At 43.8% G+C, this 10,092-nt stretch overlaps 1 long non-coding RNA gene and 1 pseudogene across 1 annotated transcript; one reads left to right on the top strand and one right to left on the bottom strand.

The window, feature by feature from the left end:
- The first annotated feature begins 2,378 nt into the window (after positions 1-2,378).
- LOC123138997 (uncharacterized) lies at positions 2,379-4,166 on the top strand. The gene is made up of 4 exons (XR_006469423.1): positions 2,379-2,558; positions 2,670-2,895; positions 3,449-3,646; positions 3,807-4,166. It is a non-coding gene; the product is annotated as an uncharacterized lncRNA (long non-coding RNA).
- On the bottom strand, positions 4,112-7,751 carry LOC123138996 (CWF19-like protein 2; annotated as a pseudogene).
- Positions 7,752-10,092: the final 2,341 nt, after the last annotated feature.

The following is a 10,092-nucleotide window of genomic DNA, read 5'->3' as shown; positions in this document are numbered from 1 at the left end:
GGCATTCATATAGAGTCATATCTTGTTCTAGTTTCAAGTTGTAATTCTTATGTTGTAATCAATAGAAGTGTGGTGATCATCATTATTAGAACATTGCCCAAACAAAGAAAAGAAGAAAGGCCAAAAAAAGAAGAAAGGCCAAAAAGGAAAAAAAAGAAAGGCCCAAAAAAAAGAAAAAAAGGGCAATGTTACTATCTCTTTTTCCACACTTGTGCTTCAAAGTAGCACCTTGTTCTTCATGTAGTGAGTCTCATATATTGTGCTTCAAAGTAGCACCATGTTTTTCATATAGTGAGTCTCATAAGTTGTCTTTTTTAATACTAGTGGGAAATTTTCATTATAGAACTTGCCTTGTATATTCCTACGATGGGCTTCCTCAAATGCCCTATGTCTTCGTGAGCAAGCAAGTTGGATGCACACCCACTAGTTTCTTCTTGTTGAGCATTCATTTATAGCTCTAGTGCATCCATTGCATGGCAATCCCTACTCCTCATGTTGACATCCATTGATGGGCATCTCCATAGCATGTTGATTATCCTCGTCAATGTGAGACTTTCTCCTTTTTTGTCTTCTCCACACAATCTCCATCATCATATTCTATTCCACCCATAGTGCTATATCCATGGCTCACGCTCATGTATTGCGTGAAGGTTGAAAAAGTTTGAGATTATTTAAGTATGAAACAATTGCTTGGCTTGTCATCGGGGGTATAGAAGTTGGGAACATCTTTGTGTGACGAAAATGAAGCATAGTCTAACTTTATGATTTTGTAGGGATGAACTTTCTTTTGTCATGCTATTTTGAGAAGACATGATTACTTTGATTAGTATGCTTGAAGTGTTACTATTTCTTTTGTCAATATGAACTTTTATTTTGAATCATTTGGATCTGAACATTCATGCCACAATAAAGAAAATTACATTATGAATTATGCTAGGTAGCATTCCACATCAAAAATTCTCTTTATATCATTTACCTACTCGAGGACGAGCAGGAATTAAGCTTGGGGATGCTTGATACGTCTCCAACGTATCTATAATTTTTGATTGTTTCATGCTATTATATTACCTCTTTTGGATGTTTATTGGCTCTGCTTTACACATTTATATCATTTTTGGGACTAACCTATTAACCGGAGGCCCAACCCATATTGCTGTTTTTTTGCCTATTTCAGTATTTCGAAGAAAAGGAATATCAAACGGAGTCCAAACAGAATGAAACCTTCGGGAGCGTGATTTTTGGAACGAACGTGATCCATAGAGCTTAGAGTGCAAGTCAAGAAGCTTCCGAGGGCCCCACGAGATAGGGGGCCGCGCCCCCCCTGTAGGGCGCGCCCCCTGTCTCGTGGGCCCCTCGGGCGGCCACCGACGTACTTCCTCCTCCTATATATACCTACGTACCCCGAAAACATCCAGGGGCACCACCAAACACTATTTACACCGCCGTAACCTTCTGTATCCACGAGATCTCATCTTGGAGCTTTCGTCGGCACTTTGCCGGAGGGGGAATCGACCACGGAGGGCTTCTACATCAACATCCTTGCCCCTCAGATGAGTTGTGAGTAGTTTACCACAGACCTACGGGGCCATAGTTATTAGCTAGATGGCTTCTTCTCTCTTTTTGGATCTCAATACAATGTTCTCCCCCTCTCTTGTGGAGATCTATTCGATGTAAACTCTTTTTCCGGTGTGTTTGTCGAGATCCGATGAATTGTGGGTTTATGATCAAGTTTGTCTATGAACAATATTTGAATCTTCTCTGAATTCTTTTATGTATGATTGAGTTATCTTTGCAAGTCTCTTCAAATTATCAGTTTGGTTTGGCCTATTAGATTGGTCTTTCTTGCCATGGGAGAAGTGCTTAGCTTTGGGTCCAATCTTGCGGTGTCCTTATCCAGTGACAGAAAGGGTTGCAAGGCACGTATTGTATTGTTGCCATCGAGGATAATAAGATGGGGTTTACATCATATTGCATGAGTTTATCCCTCTACATCATGTCATCTTGCTTAATGCGTTACTCTGTTCTTATGAACTTAATACTCTAGATGCAGGCAGGAGTCAGTCGATGTGTGGAGTAATAGTAGTAGATGCAGGCAGGAGTCGGTCTACTTGTTATGGACATGATGCCTATATACATGATCATGCCTAGATAATCTTATAACTATGGACACGGTGTTTTGGTGCTCGGGTGCAGCTGCTCCCGAAATCCTTATCGTTTGTTCTCGTTTGGGGATTCGCAGAATTCCTTCTGACAAGTCTGTGTCAGTGCGTTGGAAAACCGATATACAACACGCGTACGTAGCAAACAGTGCGTGAGAGAGGGGCCCGAACCGTATGTGTGGTCGTCCGTTGTCGCGCGGGTCTATCTGGTCTGTGGACCAGATCGTTTACTTTTTTCAGATGAGCCGTGTAAGACGGCTCAGAACGAATAGTGCTTCTCGATACCGGCCGCCGCCGAGGACAGCTACACTCCGTCCCCCACTCCCGATGAAGGCTGCGGCGGCTCCACACGGAAGATGACGACGCTGGCATAGAGTTCCTGCTGGACGCGGTTAACAGGTAAGAAAACCCTACCCCCTAGCTGGCGATCTATGGATTTTTTGGCAGCGCAGTGGACGGGCGACGATTGACCATTTGTACACCGCCCGGAAAAATGGCTACGTCTTGCAGATTTCCCCTCCGGGGAGAATTCGCGGGCAGCTTGGACCACCTAGATCCGGTTCCTCTGGCGGGGCTCCCGAGGATTGATGGCACCCGCGTTGAGCCGGCTGACTCGAACGCTGGGTCTGGGTGTGGGCACCATATTGACAGCGCTAACCAAGGGCGCCCAGATGCCAACGAGATTCGCACAATCTACCGAGAGGGTGAATTCGGAGGCACCTGGATGGGCAAAAAGGTGCAATTGCAAACCATTGTTGTTCCTCTGCTCTATATTTTTTTTTCTGTTGAGTGCCGCTCTATTTTTCCTAGTTCGTACTGCAGCTGGGAGGCATGGATCTTCATCTATGGCTTAGAAAACATAGTTTCGCTTGTGAATTCAAAAAGATTGCATCATGCTGAATGTAGACGCTGACAAAAAATTTACCTATGTGAAATGGGGGTGTCAGGCAGGCATACGTACATATTCAGTACTCTGATGAAGGCGCCAAAATATTGGACTGATAACGTAGAAACCAGAAACTGAACTATGATTAGAATAAGAGTGGCACTCGGGTTTTTCTATTTTTTGTGCCAAACGATCCATATGCGAAAATCATTTATGAAAAAGTTGTCTGCTGTTAATTTACACGCAGAAGACCATGGCAAAGGTTTAATGCATCTGATATCTCACCGGCGGTCCGCTTAGTTAGCATTTTCATTATCCTAAGTATCACCATCCACCCGTTCTTGCACCCAATCCAATCACACATGCAAACTGATGAGTATTATCTGTTTCGATATATATTCAGGTTACATCTAGGGAGCACGCCGCCTGATAGAACCCCATGCCCATCTAGGATGAGTGCCCTAGAGCAGTCAATCCGCAAGTATGCAGAGGAACCAACGAAAAGTGTAGTTCGTCCTGAAGTGGGACGGAGTTTCGACTTACTCGGCGAGGCGTACGACTTCTACAATTTGTATTCATGGGAGATTGGTTTTGGCATAAGGTATGGGAAAAGCTGATTGACCGCGAAGAGGATCAAATCGATGCAGGAGATTGTCTGCGTTTGTTCGATGCGCTCTTAGATCATGCTTGTTCGAGTAAACAAAAATAGAGAAAAACTGAAAATTGTCACTGACAAGCATGTCTATTTTCTTTCAAAATAGGGGAAGCTAGAGACAGAGAACAACAGATGATGGTGTTGGGAACACGCTGAAAGTGTTTGCTGAGATGTTGCAAGTGACCCGGACTTCACGTACAGAGTTCTTGCTGATAGTGATAGCAGGGTTAAGAATCTGATGTGGACAAATGGAAATAGTCAGATGCAGTACCGACGCTTTGGCGATGTCGTTACATTCGACACGAGTTGGAATAAAAGTAATTCTCTTTTTATTTCTTCTAGTTTGATCAATGATGGCATCATAGGGTGCATCTAATGTCAATTCCAGATATTTTAAAGTTCACAGCCATATCCTGTGAAATTTAAATCAAAAAGGCATTTAGAATACAGATACATGATAACATCAGTACAATCTCTTTCCTACAAAACTGTTGGTGCAAATTGCGTGGGTATTCCAAAGTGTTTTGAGATCGTATTTACATCTACTTGAGCTGCTTCGTCCAGTTGAAGGGCTCCAAATCCCTCATGAAGCTGGCAACGTCTGGTTATTCATGGATTCGTGCCTCCGGCGACGGTGCATCTCCTCCCTCGGCAACCGGAGAACCCCCTCTGATAACCTTCAGTCTGAAACATGCACTGAACTTGCTCTCATCATCTATGACATGGACAAACCCACGTTCGGACCAAACTCTACATGGAAGCAGGCGAAGTTCTCTGGGATGACTTGCCACAGGTTACCACTCTTGTTGGAATAAGCTTCTTCATCTCATGCTGCGTCTGAAACTTGATGCGCTAAATATGTAGACAGTGGTGTCCAGAAAGCTTACATAAATCAGTTGACTGTCACATGAGAATTTAGCATGCGTTTTTGTAGCATAATTCTCTCAAACAGGACAGTGAAAGCAAAGTTAAGGTGAATGAGCCACAAGACAGCCTTCGTAGGAAGAAAGACTAAGCATCAAATGATAATGAAAGAAATTTCACTTGCTTCATGGGTTCTAGTTTTGAGGCAGCGTAGATGGCTATCTGGGTCTCATGGACAACAAAACAATGTTGTTGATGTTGGTGGAACTGAACTCGTGTGTCTAAGAGGTTTCCTCTTCAGCTTCATCAATTGCCTGGAGTGAACAAAAGGAATTTCGTTAGAAGCACAAGCAGAGGAGAACCAGATTATTTTAAGTTATGCAGAAAGCAAATAGATAACTGACCTTCTTGAAGTACATGGGAACTTTGTTTCAGACTTTGCATGGGACAGGGATGCATTCAATCATGCCATGTCTCTGTTGCTTGACCAAGCTTATGACAGTCTCCATGAAAACCACAATATTGTCCTGCCGCGCGAACATCTTCAGGAGGCACTTCTTGAAGTTGTGAATCTCCTCCCAACCATTCTTATCAACTTTTCTTGTTGCAGGCTCATGCTGCAAACATTACAAAAGTGATAGAATCAACAAGAGTAAGAAAATATGGACAATTCATAAGAGCTACAATGAACTTCATATAAATCCATATAGGGTATTCAAAAGCACAATCAAGTTGAAGCAGGCCGATTCTTACGAAAACATAATGCACAAATGATTTATTAATTATACTTCCAGCACATGTTAAGTTGTCTCACCTGCAATAGAATAAGTCAAACATATATAATCATAAATAGACGGTCTTAAACAACATATACGACACTTCCTTTCAAGAGTACTGAACAAAGAATAAGTAGAACATAATCATAAAAATATTCACATGATGGTTAAATTTTAGCATCTGAACCTTCTTGAAATGAAATTTGTTTAAACACGGAAGCAACAGACAGAATGTAACTCACAACTTGGCAACCATAGCACCAACTAGTAAGATGAATTCTAACAAAAGATTGACTAACCTGGTTGAGCTCTTTTCCTTTTCATGCCCAGGCTCTTCAACGGAAGCACTCTGGTTTTCCACCAGTCTCCATTTCTCCCTAGGGAAAAAAATTATTAGTTAAGAAGTCATGTAGCCTCAACTTGCAGTTTATGCAATGCAAGCACAAAGAAATTTGATTGATAGAGCCACTGTATCATAATTCCTATGTTGTATGTCAACCATATACACAGTCCAAATAGCTATGCCAGCATGGTTTGATAGGGCCAGTGTTAGCCTACCACGCTTGGTTGCTAACCGTCGAAGAAATATTGGAAAGGCTTTCTGTGGATTCAAATGGATTAATATTATCACTGTTGTATTGTAAATTCGATTTCACAAACTAGTGATTTGCTAATGAACTGGGGAAAAAGTGTGACAATTTGTCACAGTAACAATAGACGAGACACTTACCGACAGTTGGTCAGCTTCTTCGTGCTTGCCTTTCATTCGGAGCTGCAGAACCTTCGCAGCTAACTGTTTTGCATTTAGCTTTAGAGTGCTCACTGAAGATGATGTATCTTTTGAACTCTCCTGATGGGATTTCTGCTCACTATCCCTTCTCTCAACAGTTGAAACATTTGTATTTTTACCATCATGGTACTAATTTTTTCCATAAAGCTCCCGTCGTGAGCAAATTTATTGATGCTTGCTAGTGCTGGCGAGACGAGCGTTTAATCCTCAGAAGATATATTATGTCTATTTTTCTTCCAAGGTACAGAATCAGATCTGAGTTTTCTCATGGCATGATCCCGAGAGGAGACACCTTGCCGATCCTCCTTCCAATCAACTTCGAATGATTTCTCGGAGTTGTCTGCTTGTCCAGCTTTTCTACCCCTAATGGACTTCAAATGAGCATAAGAAGAGGCAACTCTGTATGTTGATATTGATGCGGCTATTTGGCCCAATGAGCCCCATCTCTCTTCAACTACCTGCAGTAATTGAATAGTGTTGGAAGTTAGAGAATAACTAACTAAAATTGTATTTGAATTAGTATATGTGGTGATGCACACACCTCCTCGAAGTTTCTACCTTCACAAGCTGCTTGTCCTTTTGCAAGCTTCAAAGCTTTAAGCCTCCAGCCAACAACAACAACAACAACAACAACAACAACAACAACAACAACAACAACAACAACAGAGGCTGAAAGCAACTCACTGGCTGCATTGCACCTGTGGCTTCATCCGGATATCCAGTACCATTGTCCCTCAAATAAGCATTCATTTCTTTTGGGTTAGGTTTCTTCACCTGCCAATAATTAGAAAAAAAAAGAGATGATCAACTGAATACACATGAACATCAACCAGTTTTTTTTAAGTTAATGTTGTTACCTTTAAATGTGTAGCCTCAAACTTCTCCCCCTCTGAACACGGCTGCCCTCAGGCTGACTATTGCTGGCCGGCTTGAGCATCCATTCAAGGCCCATCTTAATCCTGTCAACCTCACTCGCCCTTAACCCCTCACGTCCCATTTCCTGATCCTACTGTTCATCCCCATCATCACTTGCAGCACCTCGTCACTTCCCTCTGCTACTACCTGCACCAGCAAATGCCATGCGATTAAGCACCACCCTCCTGAAAAATTCTATTGACCAAAGCAACATCTGAACCAAATTCCGGCTCAGCTCCTTCTCCTCCTTCTCGTCGATGGAGTTCTCCGATTCTACCCCTCCTCCAAGTTGTCCGACCTGCGCTTGCTTCTTCGTTGGTGGCATCCCGAGCCGTCGCCACCTCCTTGCTTCTTGAAAGGAGTAAAATCAAATCAAATCCCGTTCGAGGATTGAGAAGTGGAAGGAAGTGAACTCACCAATACAAACTGGTCGCGGGGCACACACTTGACGCCCGGCGGCATGGCTGTGGAAGGGAGCGTTTTGTGGAAGGGTCGATGGCGGTGGGCGGCGGGGTACGCGCAAGAGGGAAGAGGAGAGGGAGGCAGCGGTGGCGGGGATTCGGCGCCATGGGGAGAGCAGGATCTCCTCGGAGAGGGCGGCGGGGGTCGGCTTGGGACGGCTCAGAAACATTACCGGGCCGTACAACGGAACCTGATCCGGCCAACGCCCGTCGCCACCTACAGCCAATAATGAGACGCTGGCGCACTTTCTCTTTTCCCTATGTACGATGCAAATACGAGAGAGAATACATCGCGTGGCTCGAATCTGCATGCATCTGGACGATGCTGATTTCGGGATCAGTTGAGACCGGGCTCAGAATTGAATTTTCGCATAACTATGCGCTTTTCTATCAATTGCTCGACAGTAATCTGTTCACCCATCGTAATAATTATGCTATCTTGAGAGAAGCCTCTAGTGAAACCTATGGCCCCCGGGTCTATCTCTTATCATATTTGCTTTCAATCTACTTTTATTTGCATCTTTACTTTTTGCATCTATATTATAAAATACCAAAAATATATTTATCTTACCATACTATCTTTATTAGATCTCACTTTCGCAAGTGGCCGTGAAGGGATTGACAACCCCTTTATTGCGTTGGTTGCGAGTTCTCAGTTTGTTTGTGTAGGTGCGTGGGACTTTTGAGGAGCCTCCTACTAGATTGATACCTTGGTTCTCAAAACTGAGGAAAATACTTACGCTACACTTGCTGCATCACCCTCTCCTCTTCAAGGAAAACCAACGCAAGCTCAAGACGTAGCAGAGACGTATCACCAACCACACCAACCATACTGTTGGGTGATCAAATAGGCTGGCAAGCTTACAGCCAAGGAAGGAAGAAAACAAGAAACAAAATCATGTCAGCTCACACACATTTCGTCAAACACAACAGGGGCAAGTAAGAACGTACCTCCCAGAGCAGCGAGCTTCACATGATGAAGGGGTCGATCGATCTCTTCTCACCCTCTCTTTCTTGTTCTCCTCCTCTTCCGAGGCTGCACCGTTGTCGACCAACATGTCGAGGCCAATAAAAAAGAAAAGAAACAATACAACTTGCAAACTTAGGTTGTCAAAGTGTAAAAGAACACTTGGTCCTCACCACTGAGTGCAAACATCAACTTCAATTTAGTGCCACCTTCTCCACATGCTAGGCCTTATGAGTCACTTAGGATGGTGCAGTTGATCCATGACGGTGATTCATCGATACAGTGCTACACACCATGGATGCATGCAGGACGTTCCAGGCTATTGCTGATGCGGAGCTCACTTGAGATATGAGCTTGAGCTCATAACCTGATACGAGACAGTGAATTCATGTGATGATGGAGCACACTAAGATTAGAGAAGTTCATAAAGGCTACATGGGGTGATCTGGATGGCGCAAGGACATCTACGAGGGGGCTCTTCAGAGTTCTTTACCGATCCATTACTCCGTAACCAATTTTTGGACGAGCTAAAAGGAGATTAAGCAGGTAGAGTCAGGACGCGAGGGTAGTTTCAAAGCAGGTGTGGTGTCATGAAGACCATGTGCATGGTGTCATATCTGAGATGGGATCTCCCGGGTAACTTGGATCCGGTGACACTCGTAGCCCTGGCACGTTGCAAGGCATTGGCATTAGCAGGTCATCTCTATATCAAAATTGCCATGAGGTGTCTTGAGGCGGTTCATAGTTTGCAAAGATATGATATTCTATCAAGGGAGAAGGATCCGAATGCTCAAGATATGTTCTTTTTGCATCATAATTTTCATAAGATGAATTGCTAATTTATTATGCACATCAATCATCTTTGCTACAATTTATCATTATTTGCATTGCATTTTCATATTTCCATCTGGAGGATACCAAAACACCGATTGCCGAAAATGGAGAAAACAGGTAGAAAATGACGCTCCTAGGCTTGAGGAGAAATCCAGTGAAAATACATCATTGATAGATGAAGGAAAATGAATCAGGAGTCTGAGGGACTCGCGTAGGGGAGGCCCAGGGGACCCGCATGGCCTAAGAAGGGATCATGTCGCAAGGCCATGGCGGGCCACCAGATCCGCATCATGTTCTACTTTTGAGGGAAGCACCCTTTCATCCTTCAAAGACATGCCATGTTTTTACATTATTTTTTGAGGCAGACGCCACCATGGAGCCCTGGTTTCTCTCCAGAAGAGCTTATTGTTCTTATTCGACACCTTGGGCCGAGGGAATTCGCCGCCATCATCATCATCATCACCACCACCAACATCAAGGCATCACTGGGAGCATCTTCATCACACCATCCCCATCTCCATGCACATTTGTCATCCATGTACGGTTGGTGTAGATCAATCACTGTGATTGAGGGTGTCCCGGACTAAGGGGTCCTTGGGCTGTCAGCCTATCTCTCATGGGTCGGACAGGTGGGCCGCTCTTGATCCATCATTGGAAGGTCGGACTATAGGCGACTCCATGCTCTAGAAGGAAACCTCTGAAGACTTGGCGTATCCTCGAAGCCTGGTTTAGCGTGATCGGCATGTTTATCCCTTGATGGTGACCAACATATGTAAACCTAGGTA

This window comes from Triticum aestivum, chromosome 6B, assembly GCF_018294505.1.
Source record: "Triticum aestivum cultivar Chinese Spring chromosome 6B, IWGSC CS RefSeq v2.1, whole genome shotgun sequence".
NCBI lineage: Eukaryota > Viridiplantae > Streptophyta > Magnoliopsida > Poales > Poaceae > Triticum > Triticum aestivum.
Note: the sequence above shows the minus strand (reverse complement) of the source record. Positions and strands in the feature narration are given on the sequence as shown.